At 41.6% G+C, this 24,619-nt stretch overlaps 1 protein-coding gene across 5 annotated transcripts in view; it reads right to left on the bottom strand.

Moving 5' to 3' along the window:
* The window catches only part of THRB (thyroid hormone receptor beta), a 432,256-nt gene that overhangs the window by 224,491 nt on the left and 183,146 nt on the right, over window positions 1-24,619 (bottom strand). For all 5 annotated transcript variants that reach the window (XM_036759243.1, XM_036759246.1, XM_036759242.1 and 2 more), the window contains exon 2: window positions 17,659-17,731. The gene's annotated coding sequence lies outside the window, so the exon portion shown is untranslated. The remainder of the gene's footprint in view (window positions 1-17,658; window positions 17,732-24,619) is intronic.

The raw sequence follows: 24,619 nt of genomic DNA, 5'->3' as shown, positions 1-24,619 counted from the left end.
TCAATTACTTAGGACCTCATTATTCTATGACCCATCCATGCTCCAATTCCTGTGTGTCCTGTGGATGTTTCATCAGGAGATCACAGATTTGGAGATCGACCTTAGAGATTAGATGATGAACCTGGGGTAGAGAGAAGTGGTTCCAAGGTCATCTGACTCCAAGAATTTTCTCCTGACTCAGGACAGATCTGGGCTAAAACCCTGCTCTTGACAACTATCTGTTTAGTAATCATGGCTATGTCACCAAGCCTTTTTGACCAATTTACTCATCTGTGAAATGGAGATGCCACCTTGAATAAATAGCTCACAGGCTACACAGGCTCAAAGGAGATGGGGGTAAAGCATCTGGCAAAGCTTCGAAGTCCTCTGAATGCCAGTCATGATAATAATCAATTAATTCCCCCTCTCCTCAAGGGCCGGGACGACATCTTCTTCGTGTCTCCCCCCCTCCAGGACCTTGCACTGAGTTACTTAATAAGTAAATATCTGCGCAATTGAGTAATTCTTGTAAAAGTCTTACCCGGTAATGTGACCCTAAGTCAAAATAAACTCCTCTGTTTGACATTTGCCCTCTAGATTACCTTTCCAGGCTTATTATTCATCCTACCCTTTAACACGCTCTATGGTTAAGGGAAAAGGAAGGGAATAAACACTTATACATCACCTACTCTATGCCAAGCACTGGGCTAATAAGCATTTTATAAATATTATCTTATTTGATTCTCACAGTAACCCTGTGATGCAGGTGCTTTAAATATCCTCATTTTACAATTGAGGAAACAAGGCAGATAGAAGTTAAGTGACTTGCCCAATGTCACTGAGCTAGCTGACATCTGAGACCAGATTTGAATTTGGGTCTTCTGGACTCAAGGCTTGGCACACTATCTACTGTGGCACTGAGCTACTTCAGTCAAATGGATCAGCCTGCTTTTCTTCACTCCCAACATTCCATCTCTAGTACTCCTCACCAAGCCTTTACCCCGGCTGTGCCTCATGTCTGGAGCACACTCCCTCCTTGCCTTTGCTTCTTGGAATTTCTTTCTCCAAAGGGCCCCATCTTATAGGAGGCTCTACCTGACTCCCCAGCTGCTAGTTTTTCCCCCACTGAAATGATCTTGAATTTATTTTGTGTTTACTTATGATAATAAGCACTAACTTTTACATAAAAATACTTTATAAGGCATATATATGTGTATGTATACATGTGTATAAAATTTCAAGTAATTCTTAACAACCCTGTGAGGTAGGTGCTCTTGTTATCCCCCTTTTACATGTGAGGAAACTGAGGCAGAGAGGAGGTAATTGACACATCCAGGATCTCATGACTAATGCACATCTGAGGCAGGATTCAAATTCAAGTCTTCCTGACTTGCAAGTCCAGGGTTCTAACCACTAGGCTGTTTCTCCTCCATATGATGTAACCCCCTTGAAGGCATGGACTGTTTTATTTATGTCATTCATTCATTTATTCAGTCAACAAGCATTTATTAAGTGATTACTGCGTGGCAGGTAAAACCTACTCCAAGAAGTGCCTATTCTAATGGGGGTGATGGAGGAGGCAACGTGTACATAACTGGGCATGTACAAAATACATAGAGTTTTTGTTGTTGTTGTTCAGTTGTTTCAGTCACATCTGACTCTTTGTGACCCCATTTGGGGTTTTCTTGGCAAAGATACCAGACTGGCTTGCCATTTCAGCTCATTTTACCTATGAGGAAACTGAGGCAAACAGGGCTAAGTGACTTGCCCAGGGTCACACAGCTAGTAGCCAGATTTGAACTCATGAAGATGAGTCTTCCTGACTTTAGGTCTGGTGCTCTATCCATTCTGAGTAGATGGAAGGTAATGTGAGAGAGGAAGGCACTGGTGCCTGGGTAAATGGGCCTCATCTTTCTCTCTCTCTCTCTCTCTCTCTCTCTCTCTCTCTCTCTCTCTCTCTCTCTCTCTCCCCTTTTCCTCTCTTTCTCTCCTCCTCCTCTTCTTTCCTTCTCTTCCTCCTCCTCTTCCTTCTCCTTCCTTCTCCTCCCCTTCCATCTACTCCCCTTCCTTCTCCTCCCCCTTCCTCCTCTTCCTCCTTCTTCCGCCTCCTCCTCTTCTCCTCCTCCTCCTCCTCTCTCTCTCTGTCTCTCTCTCTCTCTCTCTCTCTCTCTCTCTCTCTCTCTCCTCCCCACTTCTCTCTCTAATATGAAGAAAGACTGGCTGCCAAAAGGTGAAGAACCCCTGATCTAGAGCCTACCACAATGGCTGGCATGCAGTAGGTGTTTAATAAATGCTCATGGAATGACTGGTTGTTTAGTGAAAAGGCTTAATCATTTTATTAAACTGGAGTTTTTGATTAACATATATTCAAGACGAATGAAAAACATCACTATGAGAAAGCCATTTCAAAGCTGAATTCTTATAAATCATCTATTCAGAAGAGGAGGCAACATACAATAACTCTGCGAACTTACTGGGATATCAATTTAAATTCCGATTAACTCACCTGAATTTACTTCCAGAAGATAATTTTAACTCTGGGGCTACATTTCTCTCTCAAATTTTCTAAATGAAAACAAACAGTTTGGGCCTATAATATCTCAAACCTGGTCAACACTCCAGCAGCGTAGAAACTGAATGTACCAGAGGACTGGAACCCAAAATGGGAAAAACAAGAGACTAGCCTGGTTCTAGGACTAGGCTTGACAGTCACTTGGCAGGTCTCCCAGCTCCTTTCTGTTGAGGTTCCAATTCTATCAGTCCTTCAAGGCTTTGACGGATCACCACCTCCTCCAGGAAGCCATCTTTGACTACACTAGCTTGCAGGGCTCTTTCCCTTCTGTATTCCCAGAACACTTAGATGTGCGCCATATACTCTGCACTTAGGATCATAGAGTTTAGAGCTGGGAGACACAATATAGGATACTTAGCTAAACCTTCACGTTACAAATGGAGAAACTGAGGCCCAGAGAGTAGAATTGACTGAGAATCAGAGATCTGTGGCTACAAGGGACCTCAGATGCCATCTAGTCCCTCATTTTACAGATGAAGAAAATGCGGTCAAGGAAGGAAACACATTTATTAAGTACTTACTACATAGCAGACACTATGCTAAGCACTTTGCAAATATTACCTCATTTAATCCTCACAACAACCCAATGCTATTATCACACCCATTTTACAGTTGTGGAAACGGAGGAGAAGAAAGGATAGGTGACTTGCCCAGGGTCACACAGCCAGTAAGTGTCGGAGGTCAAATTTGAACTCTGGTCTTCCTGGCCCCAGGCCCAGTGCTCTGTGCACTATGGTGCCACCTAGCTGCCTCTGGGTTATGCAGGTAGCAAAGGACAGAATTGGGATATAAACCCAAGCCATGTGACTTACAATCTAATACTCTCTCCACTTTCCCACATTGTATCATATGCTTCCTTGTACAGTTAGTTCATTTAACATGCAGATATGGCTTAACTCTCCATCTTTAAAGGTAGGGACCATATGTTATTTGTCTCTGTATCCTCCACAGCACCAGTCCCATTGCCTGGTATCTAGCAGGAGATCAATAAACACTTGTTTTACTGTGTAATCACACAAAGGCAATTGTTCCAGTCAATTTCTTCGAGAGTGACATGATAGCAGATTGGAGAGTTAGACTTTGATATCATACCCCCAAATTTCAGAGATCAACTGTATGATTTTAGTGAAGCATATAAAAAGACTTTTCACTGAGAATATTTAGCCTGGAGAAGAGAGGGTGACTTGGAGGAGGAGGGGGGAGATGTCTTTAAATATTTGATGGCTGTAGTGGAGAAAAGGGAATAGATTTCTTTCTGCTCAGCCCCAGGGGCAGAACTGGGAACAATGGGGTACACAGAGAAAAGAGGCAAAGAAGACAGTAGGCTTGATAGAAGGAAAAACTTCCCAAACAAATTTTAAGTCATTTTTCAGTCATGTCTGACTCTTCATGACCCCATTTGGGGTTTTCTAGGCAAACATACTGGAGTGGTTTGCCATTTCCTTCTCCAGCTCCTTTTGAAGATGAGGAAACTGAGGCAAATAGGGTTAAGTGACTTGCCCAGGGTCATACAGCTAGTAAGTGTCTAGGGTCAGATTTGAACTCAAATGGAGAAATCTTCCTGATTCCAAGCCCAGTGTTCTATTCATTTATCCACCCAGCTGCCCACTCCCAAACAAATAGAGCTCGCCAAAGTGCAATGAGCAGAGGGTGGAGGTGGGTTCCCCTTCAGTTGAGTTCATCAAGCAAAGAACAGATAGATACTTATAGGATGTGGTAGGGACGGGATTCTTGGTCAGGTATGGGTTGATTTATGAAGCCCCTTCTAGAGCTCTGGTGTTCTGATTCTGTAATTTACATTAGCAGTGCCAAATGACTGTGGCATAGAACACCCCCGAAGTGAGGTACCCTAACTCACAAATGAGTAAAACAAATATCAATAAAAATAAAATCTACTTAACTAGATACAAGAATAATTCTGAGAAACAAATTCAAATTCCCAGATAAACTTTTATTCATCTGAAAAAACTCCGATCCCAATCCCCAGCCAAAGAGAGATGTCTAAATTTGGTTTCTAGTAAAACCACTGATTAGCTGGGTAACTTGGCAAGTCACAACACCCAAAGGACCCAATTTTTCAATCTGAAAACTGAAGGTTGTTTATTCTTAAATTTGAAGAAATGTAACATGGTTTTTCCAGAGGTTTGTCATTCTATCTTTTGCACTAACCAAGCTATCGCTCAGAAAATGGTCTGAACCTCAGACTGTCATCACTTCTTGGAGTCATGATGCTATTTTCCAAAGCTGTTTGCCCTGCTTAAATTTATGATGGCTTTGGGGAGCCTGCAATCCTTATTTGAACAAACTCCTTGCAAATGGATGGATGGATGGATGGATGGAGAGATGATAGTCAGACAGATAACAGAGATGCTATCTTTTATCTTCTACTATTTGTTTGAATACTGAGTGAGAAATTCCATTTCCCCCATAGCTCTGAAACCACTGGATTACCAAATCCCCTCCTCTCACTTGGCCACCAACCTAGTTCAAGACCTCATCACCTTCTACTTACAATACTGTAATGGCCTCTATGGGTTTCATTGTCTCCAGGCTCTTGCTTCTGCATCTTAACATAACTGTCAAATTAATTTCCTTAAAGCAGAGGCCAACCATGGCTTCCTTCTGTTTAAAATCTTGTGGATGGTTCCCAGTAGTATAAAATACAGAATCCACAGACTGTTATTTAAGATCCTCCATGATCTGTAGCCAAACTACTTTTCCAGCTTTATTTTACATTATGCAAAATTTTGTGTGAAGACACAATCTACATGCCAGATACACAGGGCTGTTTGCTGTTTCCTGACCTTGGCATTCCAGCTCCCATCTTGGAACATTCCTAAGCCAGTGGTTCTCAGACTTTTTGGTATCAGGACATCTTTACGCTCTTAAAAGTTATAAACTCCAACGAGCTTTTGTTTATGTGAGTTATACCTTTCAGTATTTACTGCATCAAAAATGAAAACTGATAATTTAAAGAATATATTAGTTGATTTTAAAATAAATCCATTACATGTTAACATGAAACATATTTTTATGAAAAAAATTATTTTTCAAAACCAAAAAAATGACAGAAGTGGCATTGTTTCACATGTTTTTTGCAAACTTCTTTGATGTCTGGCTTATTAAAAGACGGCTAGATTCTCATATCTGCTTCTGTATTCAATCTGTTGTAATATTTTGTTTCAGTTGAAGTATATATGAAGAAAATCTGACTTCACACAGATATTTAGTTGAAAAAGGGAGGGGTATTTTAATTGGAAATTTTATCTTAGTAATTATGAAAATACTTTTGACCTTGTGGACTTTCCAGCAAGGGTCTTGAGGTCCACAGACCATGCTTTGAGAACTGCAGTCATATACTATGCTCTGTCCCTAGAAGATACTCTTAACTCATGTCTTCCTCTTTGAGTCCATCTCTTCCTTCAAGGCTCAGCTTAGCTTACACCTTTTTGGGAAAGACCCCCCTGATTTCCCCAGCTGCTTACTCCTCACCCACTCCTCCAATCTTGCTAGAGCCCTGAGGTCCTATAGGACTACCATACAAGGAGGGCTCTCTGGGAATTCACCTGATCACTTCCCACTAAACCTGCTTTCCTGGATTGTGTGATCTCCAGAAAATTCATCCTTCTATAAGTTGAAATCCATTTTGAAACTGACTCCTCCTCAACACCCCCTGCCCCTGTGGCATCTTTCTCTCTCTGACTGGAGAGGGTAGAAGGTGGACACTGGAGACCCTCTCCTTGAGCTTCCACCCTACAAGAAGGGCTCCCTGGGAATTCGTCCCATCATTTCCCACTTGGCTATATTTCTGGACTTCAAAATCTCCAGAAACTCATCATTCTGTGAAATTAACTCAGAAGCCTTCACCTTCCCAGATCATCTCCTGCCCTGGTAGCAAAGCTTCATCATGCCCCGCCCAGTAACCTGCCTCCTTGCACCATGTTGCTTACCTCTCCTCCCCATTAAACACTGTCTTCCCCATAAGATTATGAGCTTCTTCAGGCTAGGGGATTTTATTCCTTTTTTTTTTATACCTAGTGCCTGACATGTAGTAGGTGCTTAATAAATGCTTACTGACCCTGATTCTGACTCTTTGCCCCCTTCTCTTCCCACCTTATTTTACATCCATCTGTGTCCATGCCCCTCAGCAGAATGTACTTTGCTCGGGGCTTTGTATCACTGGTGCCAAGGACAGTACCCTGCACGTGGCAGGTGCTCAGAAATAGCAGGAGGGAACATTTGCTGTTTATGTTGTTTAAAGAGGGGTTTGACGTTGAAGAAGCAAACAGAACAAGGTGCAAAATGCACTTGGTTACAAAGGAAAATTGAAATGGGGGAGGCTGGCAAGTAGAGGCAAAAATCCATTCCATTTAAACAAAAGGCAAGGTCAGAGTCAAAATTTGAACAGGAAAACAGAGATTCAGAGCCAAATAGACAAGATGTACCATAACATCTACCTGCTAATTCATGTGCAAAAAGGGTGCTTCATTTTTTCAGACATTGTAGATGGTTCAAAACATCATTTCTTAACTCTCAATGTAACTAAGGGACAATTGTTTCCAGTGAATGTCACACCAAAGGAAATCAACACTTCATGGCTTTATATCACGGGTAATGGTGGATCCATTGTACCAAGGACAGCTAGGTGGCGCCATAGTGCACAGAGTGCTGGGCTTGAAGTCAGGAAGGCTCATCTTCCTGAGTTCAAATCTGGCCTCTGACACTTACTAGCTGTGTGACCCTGAGCAAGTCACTTAACTCTGTTTGCCTCAGTATCCTCAACCATAAAATGAGCTGGAGAAAGAAATGGCAAACCATTCCAGTATCTTTGCCAAGAAAATCCCAAATGGGGTCACAAAGAGTTAGACATGAAGCAATCGAACAGTAACAGTATGTTCTCCTTTCCTATTGTGTATCCCACCTTCCCGGTTCTTCCCGCCCCCTTCTCCCGCCCCCCCCCCCCCCCCCCCCGCTGTCCTTTATTTACTAAGGAAAGAGATGGTTTTTGTTCACTCTCATCAGGTTAGATTTCCTTAACAATGCAAATTAGTACAACCTACAGATTATGTGAAAGGAATATAAACTAAGTTTCTTGGTTTACCGGCAAATTGGTTGTTTTTCTGATTAGCAAAAAAAAAAATGTGATTCAGGATAAAACAAACACAAAAATTAGTTTCAAGTGATATCTGAAAGGGACTTTAGATGTCATCTATTCCAAAAACAAAAAAGTGTAAGGTGATGGGATTGTCCAACTTGACTCCTTAATATTTGCTCTTTAATAATAACTATATTTAATATTAGAGGTTTAATTGGGTTTTAATTTTTTAAATTTGCTTAGGTTGGTTTTAAGATAAGGGCTGAGTGGAAAGAGAACCAAGAAATCATGAAAGATTCAGTAAAGTCCTTTGATAATAGTTTTTCTTTCATGGATTCAAATACATCCCGGGTCAGATCTGCCACCCCTCAACTCATTTTTTCGCATATAATATAAACTGATCTAATAAAGTGGGCTAACAAGAGAGATGTTATTCATGTCCCCTCCACTGCCATAATAATAGAAAAAGGTTTCATTATACTTAGATGTTTCAGAGCAAAGATTTTTCTTAGATAGAAATAAAATTGATGCCAACGGTCCATTTTTAAATGCTTAGAACAAGCATTATGCAAGGTACATGCAGTTTGGTGCAAAAGAAGGTGCACTTTGGAATCAAAGGATCTGATTTCAAATGTCAACTCTGCTATCTCTGTGACTGTGGGTAAGTCACAGCTTCTCTGGGCTCATCTCTAAAATGGGGGCAGGGTGGAGAAGAGGATGATGATGAGATGACCTCTAACATTCTTTCCTGCTCTAAATCTAGCTACTTGAAAGAGTCTTGGACTTGGAGTTAAGAGAAATCTGGGTTTAAATCCTGCTGTTTGACCCCTAGTGCCTGAGTTTCCTCATCTGTAAAAGGAGGATAATAATAGCTCGAATTCCAGATTGACTGCGAGGGTCAAATAAGACGAGGTCTAGAGAGAGCCTCACAAACTTTAAGGAACCACGCAAGTGCCAGTTATTGTTAGAGTTGGAATAATAATAGAAGTAATAATTATATACTAATATACACTATAACATAATTATTATAATTGCAATACTAATAATAATTATTAGTATTTCCTTGAAAAGTCACTGAAATTTTAAAAGGAGAATCAGTCAATCTCAATAAGGCTAGCGCGTTCCAGCACGCTAAATTAGCTACATGTGTGACTACAACGGTAGCCATTTCTAAAGTGAGTAAGAATTTTGTACACCGCTCTCCACGAGGTCTCAGTCAGGCAATTGTTGGGTAGACAGTGGTGCCAACCAAAGAGGTACTTCTCTCTCTCTCTCTCTCTCTCTCTCTCTCTCTCTCTCTCTCTCGCTCTCTCTCCTTATCTCTCTCTGTTTCTCTCTCTCTCTAACTCTGTTTCTCTCTCTCCTTCTTTCTCTAACTCTCTTTCTCTCTCTCTCCTCTTTCTCTAACTCTTTCCTCTCTCCTCTTCCTCTCTCCTCTCCTTCTCTCTCTCTCTCTCTCTCCTCCTTCTTTCTCTAACTCTCTCTCCTTCTTTCTCTAACTCTCTGTTTCTCTCTCTCTCCTTCTTTCTCTAACACTCTCTCTGTCTCTGTCTCTGTCTTTGTCTCTCTCTCTCTCCTTCTTTCTCTAACTCTTTGCTTCTCTCTCTCTCCTTCTTTCTCTAACTCTCTCTCCTTCTTTCTCTAACTCTCTGTTTCTCTCTCTCTCCTTCTTTCTCTAACTCTCTGTTTCTCTCTCTCTCCTTCTCCATCTCCCTATCTCTTTCTCCCTCTTTGTCTCTCCCTCTCTCTGTCTCTCTATCTCTCTTTCTGCCTCTGTTTTTGTCTCTCTGTCTCTCTCTCTCTCCCCCTCCCTTCCTTTCTCCTTTTCCTTCCCCCCTCTCTTTCTTCCTCCTTCTCTGTCTCTCTTACTGTCTCTTCCTCTCCTTTTCTTTCTTCAAACTGAGTTATTATCTGAAGAGTTCTCATGTGGAAATATGGAAGATAGCATAGACTTTTCTCACTGGTCACGGGAGGCAGATCTGGAAGTGATGGGTGAAAGCTTGGAATAGGCAGATTTAGGTTTTATGTTGGACAAATCTTCCTAAAAACGAGAGTACCCCAAGAGTAGAACAGGCTGCTTCATAAGGCAGGGGGTTCTCCCTCACTAGTCATCATGAAAAGACCAAATGACCACTTGTTGGGCACATTGTAGTGGGAATTCTTGTTTCAGGCATGGACTAGATGGTTCCTGAGGGTTTCTCTAATTCTGGGGTTCTATGGCACATGTATCAGTCGGTGAGGAAAAAATAGGCACCATGATAAACTGGGTTATTTTTGCATAACACTATGAGTTAGTTGCCCATGGAATCTCTCTATATTTGGGTGTGCCATATGCAATGGGTATAATGTGACCTAAAAAAAAGTGTACTGAACTGTGAATTATGGGGCTGAGGCTCTATTCCTGGCAGCGTGGCATCTGTGCTTTGGTTTTGCCATCTGTAAAATGGGAAGACTGATCTCCATTTCCTCCTTTACTTGGCAAAGAAGGGCATGGGAGTGACCAAAGAATCAAAGCCTATGAAAAGATATTTGGCTGGTGGTAGAGGGATTGATGAAAACATACCCTACAACCCAACCCTTCTCATCCCCTCCAAACTAGATCTCCCTCACGACTTTTCTCCCTTGTTTCACAGGCTCGAAATCACCATCCGCTTGGACTCTGCTCTCTCCCTCAGCCCCAACATGTAACCAATAGGCTTTCAAGTCCTCTCAAATGTTCCTGCCAAATACCATCCATATAATAATAGCTAAATTTCTAAAGCACCTACTATGTGCCAGGCACTATTCTAAGCACTTCATAATTATTATCTCATTTGATTCTCACAACAACCCTGGGAAGTAGGTACTATGGTTACACCCATTTTATAGATGAGTAAATTGAGACAAAGAGGAGTTAAGTGATTTGCCCAGGGTCACACATCTAGTCTACCTCCCTTTCTGTTTTCATTGCCATCAGCTAGTTTAGTCCGCTTTGATGCAATGCTGCTCTTCTTAACCAATCTCATTGCCTCTTTTCTTCCCCCTTGCCTTCAATCTATGAAAGCATACTACTAAGTGAGTCTTTATGAAACATACTTTATTTTATTCTTATATTGAAAATAATATTTTTCCCATCTAAAAAATTCTTCTTTGGCTATTATGAATTTAAAGATCAACAAAGGCAAACCTTTCAATATACAGAGAAAAAGAGGATTATATAGGAAAATGAACTGTTATATATAATTTCAAAAAAGGTTTATATTAAATTTAACATAATTAGAGGAAAACTCCTCTGCTTGTCTGTATCCCCTTTCACACCAAAACATTCCTTATCTTCATGTTAAGGTTTATTAAAATTTTTCAGTGCCTACAGAACAAGATGTTTTTAAAGTGCCTGGCACACTTGGCACATAGTAGGTGCTTAATAAATGCTTATTGCCTTCCCCTCCCCTCCACCAAGAGGCTGGGTGTGCAAGGGAAAGAACAGTGGATTTGGGGTTTGAGGGCTTGGATTAGATTTCTGGTGTTGCTGCTTCAATCGATAATTATAAAGATAGACTGTTTATTAAGCACTTATAGTATGCCAAACATTGTGCTAAATGCTTAATTAGTGACTCGGTCTGTCAGTCAATAAATCAAGAAGCATTTCTTAAGCACCTACTATGTGTAGATACTGTTTCCAAGGGCTGGAGATATAAAGAAAAACAAAAGATTCGTAAGCAAGATAGTCCCTTTCCTCGAGGAGTTTACATTTTAATGGGGGAAGATAATACATAAATGGCATGTTGTATAAATCAATTAATCCCTCTGAGCCCTAAGTTTTTTAATATCTATACAATGAAGGGGTTTGGCTAGTTCTGTCTAGTTGTAAAGTGATCTTGGAGTGGCTGAAGAAGTCATGGTATCTCAACATAATGGAATATCTCTGTGCCTTAAGGTATGATGGATAAGAATTAGGAAAGGTTCACTGGAAGTGATGCAACATCAGTTACTCAGAGCCAAAAGAAGAATATACCCATAGACTAAAACAAGGCAAATAATGTCACTGTGGAGAGGAAACACAAGTCTGCCGCAATATAATGGCCACCACTAGTACCATACTGTTAGCATTGAAGCACCCATCCCTCCTTTTTGCTAACAAGCCATAAACTGTTTTGGTGGTAATATACCTTGTACTGATCTGCACTTATCCACTGTATATACATGCTTCATCCAAGAGAACTGTAAGCGCTATGAGGTCAGCCCTTGGTTTTTTCTCCCTTTGTACCCTCAGAAGCTAACACAGTACCTTGCATATGGTATATACTAGATCAGGGGTAGGGAACCTGTGGCCTTGAGGCCACATGTGGCCCTCTAGGTCCTCAAGTTCCCATCCCATTTAACTAGATAAATGCTTGATGAATGAATGAACACAAGAGGGTTTGTTTGTTGGGAAATGTTGCGTCCAAACAAAATGTAAGGAGAAACTAAACTAAAAACAATCTCAATGATGCTCAATGATGCTTACTGATTGATTGAAGAGAAATCCCAAGATATTAGAAATGCTATGAGAAGACATCCCATTGAAGATATGACTTTCACATGCTAAAAAAACACCCCAAATTAAGGGGTAGCATATAAAGACAGATAAATTAAGAAGAAAAGAGGTTTCCCATTCTCTCTTTCACAGTGCAATGAAGCACCAGTATACTTCAGACAGCCATAAACAGGAAAAAAATAAGCAGAATTGCTGTAGAAATTTCCCCCCTCCCCTACCCCTCTACACACCTGTTGTTTTGCAAAAGCTCAACTAGCATTTCATCTGGCTTATGCCATGCTCCAAATAGGTGGACCCAAAGTCTCCCATGACGTCTTGGTTCAGATCAAAACCTGCTCCTGGGAGAGGCTAAGGTAATGTTTTACAGAGGTGATGATCCCCTGAGTGCTGTGGACCACATCCTGTTCTATCCTGTTGTTATCCGAGGTAAAACTCCCAAGAAATGAGGAGGCTCCAAGATCCAGTTACAGTGGTTTCATTATTTTTATTCACCTGGGTCTGAATTGCAACCCAGTTCTGCCACTTACTACCTCAGTGACCTTAGGCAAGTCAAGTCTCCAATCTGAGCCTCATTTTCTGCATCTGTAAAAAGAAGGGACCAGACTAAATGCTCTTTGAGGTCATTTCCTACTCTACATTTAAGATCCCATGACTTTTCAAATTCTGTCACATATCACTTATTCTTGCCCAACTGTATTGTTTTTCTATCATTTCAGCCCCTCCCCCCTTGTTGGCTCTGCAATCAAAAAACCTGGCTTCCAGTCCAACCTCCGACAAGAACAAATCATCTAAGCTTCCAGGGTCTCAGTTTCCTCATCTGTAAGATGGGAGGATTGACTGGCTGACCTCCGACATCTCTTCCAGCTCTAGATCAGGATTAATTGGCACCTTCTGATCAGTTAACAGGTCAGTACACCTCCATGGAAAAGTGCTCAAGAGGAAGGATGAGGAAATCACAATCCAGGCTACTCTGCATTTTATGTATTTTCTAAGAAAAAAAAATCTGTTGGGTGAAGAGGTGAAAACTATTGGTTAAAAAGGGATTTGAACATGACCTCCAATTAGCTGTGTTTTTCTTGATCCTCATTCTTATGAATGACTGAGATGTGGTTACTAAAAGCAACTAGACTACAAAAAAATACCTAAAAAATAGACATTTCAAGAAAGTTAACTCAATGGCACTCATTTACTTGCTCATATTTACAGAAAAAAATGTAGCTATAAAATTTCTCCGTAGTATTTGCATAAAAGGGGGTGTGTGTGATTAATTGAATCTTAATGACCTGAAGAAAGAGATGCTTTCCAAGAGGCACTGGAATACAAAGGAGACCTAGAGCGAGAGTTTCTCTCTCTCTCCCTCTCTCTCTCTCCCTCTCTGTCTCTGTGTTTGTCTTTCTGTCTCTCTGTCTCTGTCTTCCTCCTCTCCCTGTCCCTCTCCCTCTCCCTCTCTTCCTTTCTTTGTTATTCCAATCTTGCTACCATGCATGCAAACCTAAGCTTGTTGGATAAAAATCTCTGGCTAAATTAAATTTGAGTTGATTAAGAAATTGGTGTGCGTGTTCAGGCAAAGCATATTTATGTGGTGAAAAAAAACAATGACAAACCTCGGTCACTTAAAAAAATTATTTTTTAGCTATGATTCAGAGTTACCATAGCTTCATCACTGAACTGTGCCCTTGTCGATTTAAATCAGCGCTGGGATTCAAAGCTGTTGTTATGAAACATCAAGGTAGCGGAGGGTTCATTGGTACTGAAAAAGGGGTATCGTTACATTAAATCCCTGACTATCAAAGAGGTCCATAGATACTATCCCTTCTCTCTTGGCATTCCCCAAGACCACCTGCCACTTCTTTTCTCCTGAAGCATTAATAGCAAGGAGCCTTTGCCAGGGGCTCTGACTTGTATTCTGATCTGGATAAACCATTTTGTTGCCTTCTTTCTGAAACCGAACATTTAAATGGGCTCCAGAACTCTGGGGATGGCAATGACCCTCAGACCATTGGAATGGCTTCCATGCTGGCCATGGCAGCCTTCATCCCAGGAAGCAACAACCCCTTTTGGTGTCGCAGTATGGAAACTGCTTTTGTGGGTGTCCAATAACCATAGCAACTGAAGACCCAGAAAAGGCAGTCCTCCACCTCAAAGCCCCCAACTCTATCAAATGATTCACCATCAGAAACTGATAGGATTTCATCAGTAAAAATGACATCAGAAGTGAAACATTACCATCTGGTTTATTGCTGCCACTTGATTTGCATAGGAAATCTCTGTATATTGTGCCCACCCCACCACCACTAAAGCGTCAGCTCCTTGAGACCAGGGACTGGCTTACTGTTCTATCTGTATCCTCAGGGCAGCTAGGTGGTGCCATAGTGCATAGAGAGCCAAGCCTGGAGTCGGGAAAACTCATCTTCCTGAGTTCAAATCTGGCCTCAGACAGTTACTAGCTGGACAAGTCACTTCTCCCATTTGCCTCAGTTTCCTCATTTGTAAAATGAGTTGGAGAAGGAAATTCAAACTACTCCAGTATCTCTTCCAAGACAACCCCAAAACGGGGTCACAAAGAGTTGGATACAGCACTTGGCACAAAGCTTGGCACACAGCAAGCACTTAATAAGTCATTAATTAATTAATTGATTCATTAATTCATTCATTCATTCTTCCATCTTCCTCCTACTGATTCCACAATCAAAGGCTCCTATTTACTTCCATCCTTAGCCTGCCATTAAAAGTCTCTTGCCATCTAATGCCAACCTACCTGTCCAACTCTGTTTCAAACAATTCCCCTTCACAAGTTGTTCTAGCTACACTGTCCTTCTGGGTGTTCCCTGAATCCTCTGTTCCACCTTCCATTCCCACCCATCGAAACAGGCTGCCCTCCATGCCTGGGATGCCCATGCCCAGGGTGCCCCATATTCTTGTCTCTGCCTCTCACAATCCTTGCCTTGCTTCAAGACTCAGTTAAGGCATCACTTTCTTATGCCCCCAGGCCTTCCTTTCCTCCCTTCTCACATTACCTCTCCTGGCTTATCTCTGTCCATATCACACCCTCTGGTAGAATGTAATCCACTGGAGGGCGAAGGATTGTTTGTTTGTCTGTGTCCCCCTGATTCTGCCAGTGCATAGTACAGTGCATAGTACAGTGCCTAGGTCAAACCAACAAGCATTGACCAAGAGATTACTATATGCCAAGTACTGTGCCAGGTGCTACGGACAGACAGGGGACAGAGCCTGTGGCTGTGATTTCATCAGTAAAGAGAACTCCTTCTCAGGGGAGGAAACTCCCTTCACCAATACAACTTAGAGCAGCTCACAGTCAGAGGCAAGATTTGAACCCAAGTCCTCCCGGCTTTGATTATTCTGCCCATTGGCCTCCTTAGGTGCTGTGCAGACAGTGACAAACACAAGATAGCCCCTGCCTTCCTACTTGGGAGAACAACACACACACACACACACACACACACACACACACACACACACACACATGCACACACACATAAGTTAGTGAATTCTATATATTATCACATGCACGTATGTAAGTACACATATGCAAGAAAAAACAGTTTGGGAAAAAGACGCTAGAAGTTAAGGATTCTAAAAGATGGTGGCAAGGAGAGATGGCATTCCAGGTACTGGAGGTAGCTTGTGCAAAGCCTCAGAGGCAGGAAATCATAAGATCGCAGATCGGGAGCTGAAAAGACCCTCAGAGGCCATCGAGGCATTAAGAGTCAGAGGCAGGAGCTTATATACCAGGAACAGCAAGTGGTCAAGTCTGGCCAGAATCATAGAGAGGGTGGAAAGTATATTCATTCTGAGGAAAAAAGGCTGGGGCCAGATCCTGAAGGTCCTTTTATATTTAAAGAAAAGTCTGCATTTTCTTCTATGGGCAACAGAGAGCTGCTGATGCTTCTTCACCAGCGGAGTAACCCACTCAACTTTCAAGTTCCACGTTGCCCCAGGAAGCTTTCTCTGGTCCTCTTAGTCGTGCATACCTTGATTCCCTCACTTGCCTCCCTTTCTACTTTGCTGATGTACTGACAGGGCACTATTTAGTGTGACAATTATCTGGGCACGAGTTCTATCACCCCAGTTATAAGTCATCTTCTCAAAGCAAAATGACATGGGGGATTAGGGCCCTGGACATTCAAATCCCACCTCAGACACCTATTAGCTCTGTGCCCCCAGGCAAGTCCATGCCTCAGTTATGCAACCGTAAAATGAGGGTGTTAGACTTGATAACCTCTAAGCTTCCGCATGCCGGATTTGGACTGAGAGCTCTATTGAGGCACGGATGGTGTCTTAGCTAGATTTCATATACTACTCAGTGCTCGGTTCAGTGATCTATGTGCAGCAAAAGCTTAATGAAAGTTTGTTTAATTTGATGAATTTGAAACCTAATAACATTGTTCCTCTCTAGCCAGCTCATCATTTTTAAAATTTTGGAAAAACACACAAAGGCATACGCAAGTATACACACACACACACATGCACACACACACACACAGAAAGACACAAGGCCCCTTCTTCCTTGTCACACACAAGGACTAGATGGCACAGATCTGGTCACTAGGCTTCGGAGCAATGTCAGGGAGCCAAGTCGGGGGCCTGCAAGTGAGAGACTTTGGACTGTAGGCTGTAATATTAGTACAAGTTATAATCAGATAAAACCACCCAAACTTAGAAGCTCGTACAATAGGCCAGAGGCCAGGGGCTGGGGAGGAGGAGGGAGGGGAGGAAAGGCACAAAGACATTATTCAAAGGCAGTCAGTGAGCTTTTCTGTATCCACCACTCGACCCTGGCCAAGCTTGAATGTCAAGCTGTAGCGAGCAGGATGGTGGGTTGGTTGCTGTTGTTTTTGTAATGATGAGGTTATAGTCTGCTAAAAAAAATAAACTCAAAAGGGAAAGTGCTGCCATAACCCTAGATGCAGAGACACGAATAGGAACTTGTTGTTATAATGATATGAACAAATGATGCTCCAAATGATAGGCCAAGAGGCTAAACCAACGGCTTGGAATTTCAAAGCATCTTGGGAAGAAAAGGAAAATTCCGTAGACTTGTAAAGAAGAAAGTGTTGCCTATAATTGGGGCAGGTGCTTAGTTCTACAATGAGTCCCCAGATTATTTTATTATCCAATTTGGTTGTCTTGTTAGCACCTTACTAACAAGAGAAGTGAAAAGGCCTAGTTAGATCCTGCAGAAATTGTCCTGATAACTAGGGGAAAATGGGTGCTTGTTGGTCACTGTCCTAATTCCACCTCCCTTCCTGCCCCCAGTGTATTCTCTTCCTTCTGTTTGTTTGTATCATGTCTCTTTAGCACATTTGGTGGATGCTGTTTATCAACCCTATGGCGCCAGAGAGCTTAAAAAAATGTCAAATGGTAGGAGTACCAATGACAACCAGAAATAATTACATAATTGTTGTTAAAAAAAGAATTGACATTTAAATATAAAGAGCTCCAATCCAAAAAACAGAGTCAAACATGACCTCTTACCTTCTCACCCATCAAACCATGTTGGGAAGTCAGCATGCAGAACAGAGTGGCCACCCCAAGAAAAACAGCCAATCTAAAAGGGGGAGACAGACAAAAGGAAATTAGCTCAAGGTTTTGTGAAACATCATGTTTCTGTGCTAAGAGACCTGACTCCAAAACTATCTCGGAGGTAGCACAGTGCCTGACACACAGTAGGTCCTTAATGAATGTTTATTAACTGATTGATGTTAAATACCCTATTCTTGTTCAGTCCAAGACCTCCACCGATGGGGAGCTCACTGCCTCCTGGGGCAGTGCATTCTATATTGGGACAGCGAATCACATTCAAAGAGTTGAAAAGAACCCAGTGTAGTGGGATTGAAGAGCATGTGGAGGGGGGTAGCATATACGGAGACTGGAAAGGTGGGAAGGGGACAGGTTATGAATAACCGAGCTTAAGTGGCCTGCCCAGGATCACATAGTGTATACATGTCAGAGGCAGGGCTTGCACTCAATACTTTCTGACTACAAGGTCAACACCCCATCTGTTATGCCACCTTAACTGATCCTTATTTAATCAACTGTTGCGTTAGCCAAGTTTGAAAATTTGATAAGCATGCCATCTCTGCCAACATTCCAATCACTGATGTAAATTTTAGCAGCCCATGGCCAGGTACATACCCCTAAGGCACTCTACTATAGCTAGCCTTCCAAGTTGAAACCTCCTCATTCATCATGATTCTCTGAATCCAGCTATTCACCTAGTTTTGAGTTCATCCAACTGTGTTATCTCCTAGTTATTTTCTTTCCATCTTTTTCACCAGATTAGCATGAGAGGCTTAGTCAAATGTTTGCAAAAATCTACCATGCCCCATGCACAGGGTCTATTAATCCTTTCATAAAAGGAAATGAAGCGAGTCTAGCATGGCACATCATCATTACTCCCTTTCCTAGACGTCTACTAACTATTCCCTTGATGCATTCTAGAGCTTTTCCAAGCCCTTTTCTGATTCTACACCATGATCCAAAAGACCGCAAGGAATTAGAACATTGGGGAAAATCTACTGAATGAAGATAAGTGGAAAATCTTCCACCTGGGCTCAAAAAGTCAGCTCCCAAGTACATGATGTGAGAAGTTTTCCTGGAATTCAGTCAGTCAAGCAACATTTCTTAAATGCCTTCTGTGTGCCAAGCACCAGACTAAGTGAAAGATATACAAAGAAAGTTGAAAGACAGTCCCTGCTCTTGAGGAGCTCACAATCTAATGGGAATCTAATGGGAACTGAAAAAGGGGTATCCAGCAAACTCAGTATGTGTCAGCCATATAATATGGCATCCAGCAAGCTCAGGATGTGTCAGCTGTATAATACGGCAGCCAACATGAGGCAGAGGGTTCAGGATGAGGGAGGTGACAGTTCCTCTGCATTTTGACCTGATTTTAGCTGGGTGCCACATTTTAGGAAGGGCACTGATAATCTGTAGAACCGCAAGAGGAGAGAGACCCTCACAAAAGCATATCCATACCATCAGAGTCCCGGGGGGGATTTATGCCTTCTCAGGCACGCAAAGGATAGATTGTCTCTTTCCCAATGAGTGCTCAGGCCACTGGCCTGGATGGAAACACACATGTCCCCAACAAAAAGGGACCTAGTGGGGTTAGTCTCTAGACACTGCAGGGGTAGAGTTCACTGGTTTCTGATACTGAGCTCAGTGGTGCTATCTCATTCAGAGGTACTGCCCTGGAAATAATTATCCAGCAAGGCTGGAAAGAGGACAGGCTCAGAAAAATTTGATCTTCTACACATAATGGGTGCTTATCTGCACCCCATGGCAAGGCATGCACGGCATTCCCCACCGCAGCGTCAGAAGAATTGGGGCCAACTATGTTAAGAGCCAGAGTAAGGCTGGAGCCCACTGAGCAAGCAAATCTTGATGCAACCTGATAGTGAGTGAGCTCCGCTGACTTCTGTCCTCAGGTAGATGCAATTCCTCTGTATCAAACTCAATCTGGCTCTTGACATTACACTTGCCTCCTGTCAAATCCTGTGAGTAGATTTTGTCATGTACTGAATGGGGGCCCCTGTGAACTTTGCAGCTCGGTCTTTGAGTATCTCTTGCCATATCGTTCCAGACAAACCTGACTTTGAACTCCTTGCACCCTGTTTTGCATACTGTGGCAAAACCTGGCAGAGATAAGCTGGGTCAGTGTTCGATGTACTGTATGTCTAAACTATTTGCTTTGGATTGATGAGGTTGTTTTTATTTCTTATTTTTCTTACAGCTTATTTTAAAACACTGTTAGGTCAGATTTTGGAGCTGAACCCATCTAACTATTTTTAGGCCATATGCCTAAGCTATAGTCTCCAGATTCTGCTAAATGAGGACATTTTAAATATTCAGACTGAAATGTCTAAATGTGACTTGCTCCTTCCTGGAAAATCAGACAAATGAGGACTACATGATTGAAGACCGGAAATATAGGCATATACTCTGAATAGTAAGTATTTTGGTGGTGGTGGAGTTAGAGCTAATACGATGATCCTTCAAAGGACTGGGATTTTACAGGTGTGGAACATGGCCTCCACTGATGCAGATCACAGTCCCTCTACAACTTGGGAGACTGTCTTCTAGAGCTGCTATGGCCAAAAAACCAGAAAATTATGATGGCTATCAACTTGTTGGTATAACCATTGGAAATTAGCCTTGCTGTAACTAGTTATGACAGGCAAAGATTCTCCAGTTTGGCAGGACCTGTGAGGACCTACACTATTGTGGTATCACCTTCAAGGTCTGGTCTGATCGTTCCACTTTGAGGCAAATAGCCCAAGTAAGTCAAAGACAGAAAGAAAGGTCTCATACACACCAAAATGCTTATATTATCATTTTTGTGGTATGGAAAACTAGCAACAAAGGTGCTCACTGATTGGAGAAAGGCTAAATGAATTGTGGTAGGTGATTATAAAGGAACAGAATGGTACAATAAGACATAAAGGGAAATACAGGAAGCTTTATATGAATGAATGCAAAATGAAGCAGGACCAAAAATACAAGATACATCATGACTACAATGATGTAAGTGGAAAGGACAATAAAAAAAAGTCAAAGGTGAGTGCTGTGTAATTAATTGTAATGACCAATTATAATGAATAAAATGTGCCTCTCTACTCTTCTTTGCAGAAGTGGGAGACTCTGGGCATCGAATGCTGCCTATAATTAATACTGCACTGCTAAGAGTTGGTACAGGCCAACCACTGAAGAAACCACCATAAAGTTTCCAAATTTTCCCACTAAAATGCTTCCTAAGTATTACACATACAACAGGATAGCTACCATATTTTTCACTGTAACTCCAGGACAAAGCAAATTAAGACTAGAGGCTTAAAATCATGCCAGTTTTGGCAAAAGAATGACAGCAAGGAAGGAAAGGAAAAGACCTCAGGCCAGACTTGGGGCCTTTCCAATTTCAACAGGTTTTTTTAGCATTCTTGGACGAGTCATTTGAGAAATATGCATCTGTGCCTATATGGCCATTACTAAAAGGAGCCAGTGACTAACTTTATTTGCATTGGATTTAAAGAAAAGAAATGGGAGTCAACCCTTGGAACAAACCTGGTCTAGTCTGTGTGTTCTTTGGGCATTTTAAGTTCAGATTCAAATATATTAATTGTGTAGGATTTTCTATACAAATCAGACCCATAGTACCCTATTTAAATTTGGAATAAATTTATTTCTGGGAAGGAAATGGTTCACTTTGTAGCTATCTGACCTGAGGTTAGGAAGGCTCAACTTCCCATGACTACTTTCAATTAAGCAAAAGAAAGGTTAAAGTGTAAATAAAGTTCCCATTCATTGAGTTTGACTAATATGTTATTTATAAATGGTTCTGAAATTGGTTTTTTTTTCTGTGTATGGTAGCTAGGTACTAAATTAGTCTGCCGAAAGAACACAAAAGATAACTAGGCATAAATTTTATTGCAGAGTAGAGCTAGCATTAAAAAACCTAGAGGTTAAAAATAATTTTTAAAATTGTGCCAAAAGGTCACATTGGAAAGTTGATAGGGTGTGGGGGAAGGGCAGCTAAACTCTCTTTCTTCCTCCTGGATATAGTTCCCTTCCCTCCTTCTACCAAGTAAGATCAAGCAGTAAACATTTATTAAGTGCCTACTATGTACCAGGCACTGTGTTAAGTGCTAGGTGTCCTCATTAGAAGTTGATTTATAACCACTATGCTTCTGCTGAGGACTATGTGCAATATTCATGGAAATGAACGCAAATTATAAGAAATCTTCACATTAACCACAAATATGTCTAGTTCCACAGGTGTTTTTCCCCTTAAAGATACCAGGCTCCAGATATAACAGGCATATTAGGCTATCCACCATGGTTCCCTGGCATCTAGACAATTTGTTTTTATGATCTTTTCCCCCATGTCTGCCATCCCTCCCTGGCACGGGTGAATAGCCAATCAGAAACAACTTACCAGACTAAGTGAAGGCACACAGGTGGATTACTGAGTCCTAGCTAAGTATTCATAGCAAGTGCTAACATTAAAAGGAAATTTTGCTGAATCTCCATGTAAATTTCCTCCTAAGCTAATCATAACTTCAAAAATGTGGATAGCAGCTTCCTCAAAGATTTCACCAGTGAAGGAGCCTCCCAAGAAAAGAAGAAAGAGAACCAACCAAGACCCCACCCTTTTGAGAGAAGGCAGCAGAACAGTACTGTCTTCAAAACATATGTTCTATTAAAATATGAACAGAAATAGAAGAAAAGAGAGGCTGATGTATCTGGAGCTAGAGACCTAGCCCAACTGCCTCATTTTACTGAGAAGACTCAGGTAAGTGAAAGGATTTTCAGCAGAAAGGATCGTAGACTGGACGTGATCAACATTCTTTCCTCTATTCCTTAGAATATATGTTTTCTGCTCTCGTTGGTATTTCTATAGCACATTGAAGTTTGCACAGTGTTTTCAGACAATCATAAATTTGGAGCTGCAAGGGACCTCATGTGCTATCCAGTCTAATGGTCTCATTTAACAGATGTGGAAAAGTGAGGCCTAGAGGTGAAATTATTTGTTGGAGGCAGGATTTGAACCTAGGTCCTCTCATTCCAAACACATCTTTTCCACATTATTTCATTTGAGATAATGGTCTCTGGGTCAGTCTTTTCAACCAGAATTTTTTTTTCAATCTGTACATCAGCCCTGATTTAGTTTTTCAAAGATACGAGACTTGATAACATCTGTTTAAGTCTTCAGTGAGAGAGTTTTTATTTTCATGTTTTCATCTCTCTAGTTTTCACAGTAATTTAATTCAGAACTTTTTTTCAGGGGGAAGGGAAGATGATATTTTTTCCTATAGCAAACAATAAACCTTAGGTTACATTATTCATAAATATCAGCTTGGCTTAGCTATGTACATGCAAGACAGGTTTCCCATTCACAGAAAAACTGGCTCCTAGCAAGGAGATCCACCAAGTAAGCCTTTCCCAAGTTCAGAGAACTATATAGTGCTCAAAGCCATTAACTTTGCTTTGAGCTCAGGGGGATACACAAAATCCCATTTAAGTGGGAAGCATTTCCACTGCCAAGACATAATGGTGAGGTTTGCATGCCTCACAAATCCTTTTGAACAATGTCCTTATGTGGTTTGAATCAGACATCTCTAAGATTTGTGTTATCAATCCCCATTTTTCAAATGATGCTGACTACTTTGGTTGGAATTTGAGAGGTCTTACACAGTCTTCTGAACTCGGGTAGGGCTTAGCCAGTAATTCCCACAGGGTCCGACAATTTGCAAATGGCCAGGTTTTCCCATTGGAGCCAAACTAGGTGTATGGTCTGTGGTAAGCCCAACCTTCTTCCAAGGCAAGCTTTGGTCAGCGAAATGATAATGGCTCAGATCAAAATATAGATAGAAAAACAATTATTTTCTTAAAAAACCCAACTCCTTTAGTTCGAAAGGCAGCATGGTGAAGGGGTAAGAGCTTCCTGTACAGACAGGAAGACACGGGCTAAAGTCCGGTCTCTCACACACATCCTATCTCTGTTACACCGCAAAATCTATGTAACCTCTCAGCTCCCTCCCCTCCCCCAACTGATTCTCTGTGATTCTAAATTATAAAGAAGCTGCTGATTTGTCTCAGTGGATGGAGTTTTCATATTAGGAGTTCCCTATGCCGGTGAAGTCACAGATCTGTACAATAAAAACAAAAACAGAAAAAAAAAGATCCCAAATGAACAAAGGGTTGGGAAAGCATTTCTAAGAGAATGGAAAAAGTTGACATTTAATCACCACTGAGTTGCGGATGACCTGTCCACCTCATATCTGTTTACCAAGGTAAGCTTGTTAGTAGAAGGGGGACACTCCATTCTGAGGACTTCACTGGGGGGGAGTACTTGTCTGTTCCTCCAGGATCCTTGGTGAAGCCAAAGGTTGCTGAACCAACTTTCTGTCTCATTATTGACAATTACTGAAAATGGAATGGCAGAGATCAAATTTTCCAACACATCTCTGGCTGTCTAGCAATGTAAATACAGGCTTAGGTTATTATCTCTTCTCTTTCTAGCTTCTGCTATACCAGATTGTTCTCCCACCTACCCCTTCAAATGGAGGCATGGCTTTCACTGAATGGGCAAGCTTTTACTCAAGGGCCTCAATAAAATATGTCGGGGGAAATTTTTGCTTTTGTTCAGTTGTGTCTGACTCTTCGTGACCCCATTTAGGGTTTCCTTGGCAGGGATATTGGAGTGTTTTGCCATTTCCTTCTCCAGATCATTTTACAGATGAGGAAACTGAGGCAAATGGGGTTAAGTGACTTGCCCAGGGTCACACAGCTACTAAAGTGTTTGAGGCTGGATTTGAACTCAGGTCTTCCTGAGTCCAGGCCTGGCACTCTATCCACTGCACCACTAAGCTGCCTAAGGCAAGGAAAACTACTGGGCATAAGAAGACATTTAGGATTAGCAGCAGAGACTGAAGAC

Source organism: Trichosurus vulpecula, chromosome 5 (assembly GCF_011100635.1).
Source record: "Trichosurus vulpecula isolate mTriVul1 chromosome 5, mTriVul1.pri, whole genome shotgun sequence".
NCBI classification, from domain to species: Eukaryota; Metazoa; Chordata; class Mammalia; order Diprotodontia; family Phalangeridae; genus Trichosurus; species Trichosurus vulpecula.
This window is presented reverse-complemented; position numbering and strand designations above follow the sequence as displayed.